Source organism: Heterodontus francisci, unplaced genomic scaffold (assembly GCF_036365525.1).
Source record: "Heterodontus francisci isolate sHetFra1 unplaced genomic scaffold, sHetFra1.hap1 HAP1_SCAFFOLD_2348, whole genome shotgun sequence".
In the NCBI taxonomy this organism is placed as follows: Eukaryota; Metazoa; Chordata; class Chondrichthyes; order Heterodontiformes; family Heterodontidae; genus Heterodontus; species Heterodontus francisci.
Genome location: NW_027142016.1, coordinates 5,001 through 6,342, shown reverse-complemented (window position 1 = coordinate 6,342; position 1,342 = coordinate 5,001).

The window sequence follows — 1,342 nt, the reverse complement described above, 5'->3', positions numbered from 1 at the left end:
AAAGTGTGAAATCATTAACCAAAAACCCAAAAATAATGTCCAGAGACTAAGTCCGAAAGGGCAAATGGTTAACCAGTAAGCAGAGTAATCATTAACCAAAAATCGCAAAAGTAAGTAAAAAGTATGAAATCATTAACCAAAAAGCACAAAATTAAGTTAAAAGTGTGAAATCATTAACCAAAATGTCGAAAACAATGTCCAGAGACTAAGTCCGAAAGGGCAAATGGTTAACCAGTAAGCAGAGTAATCATTAACCAAAAATCGCAAAATTAAGTTAAAAGTGTGAAATCATTAACCAAAATGTCGAAAACAATGTCCAGAGACTAAGTCCGAAAGGGCAAATGGTTAACCAGTAAGCAGAGTAATCATTAACCAAAAATCGCAAAGTAAGTAAAAAGTGTGAAATCATTAACCAAAAACTCGAAAATAATGTCCAGAGACTAAGTCCGAAAGGGCAAATGGTTAACCAGTAAGCAGAGTAATCATTAACCAAAAGGCGCAAAAGTAAGTAAAAAAGTATGAAATCATTAACCAAAAAGCGCAAAAATATGTTAAAAGTGTGAAATCATTAACCAAAAAGTCGAAAATAATGTGCAGAGACTAAGTCCGAAAGGGCAAATGGTTAACCAGTAAGCAGAGTAATCATTAACCAAAAAGCGCAAAAATATGTTAAAAGTGTGAAATCATTAACCAAAAACTCGAAAATAATGTCCAGAGACTAAGTCCGAAAGGGCAAATAATTAACCAGTAAGCAGAGTAATCATTAACCAAAAAGCGCAAAAGTAAGTAAAAAGTGTGAAATCATTAACCAAAAAGTCGAAATAATGCCCAGAGACTAAGTCCGAAAGGGCAAATGGTTAACCAGAAAAATCCGTCGAATAATGTCCAGAGACTAAGTCCGAAAGGGCAAATGGTTAACCAGTGGAAGGGCGATCAAGCGGAAAAATTTGCCCCGGTTACCCGGGATGGAGTTCCAGAGGTCCGGCCAGAGTTGTCAAATTCGTCCCGCTGATCGGACGCTTGTCATTCGGGTGGCTGGGGGTTGGCGGGGTATCTGCACAGTAGTAGGAGGTGGCAAGTCGGGACTTGGACGTTTATTCCAAGAGTCCACCCGAGCCTCCAGGTCTGCAGAGACCGACCCTAGCTGCCGCCCAACCGACTTTTAAGCCTTTTTCGGATGGGGATTTTTTCCCATTTTCGTCCATTTTTCGGGTTTTCTGTCGGGCTTAATAGGCGGCAGCCTGACCCCCGGCCGAGGCGGGGGGCGCACTCTCCCTTGCGTAAGGGTCCGGATTTGCCCCGGAAAGTGCCCCCGACGGCCTCCCGACCCGGGTGCCTGCAG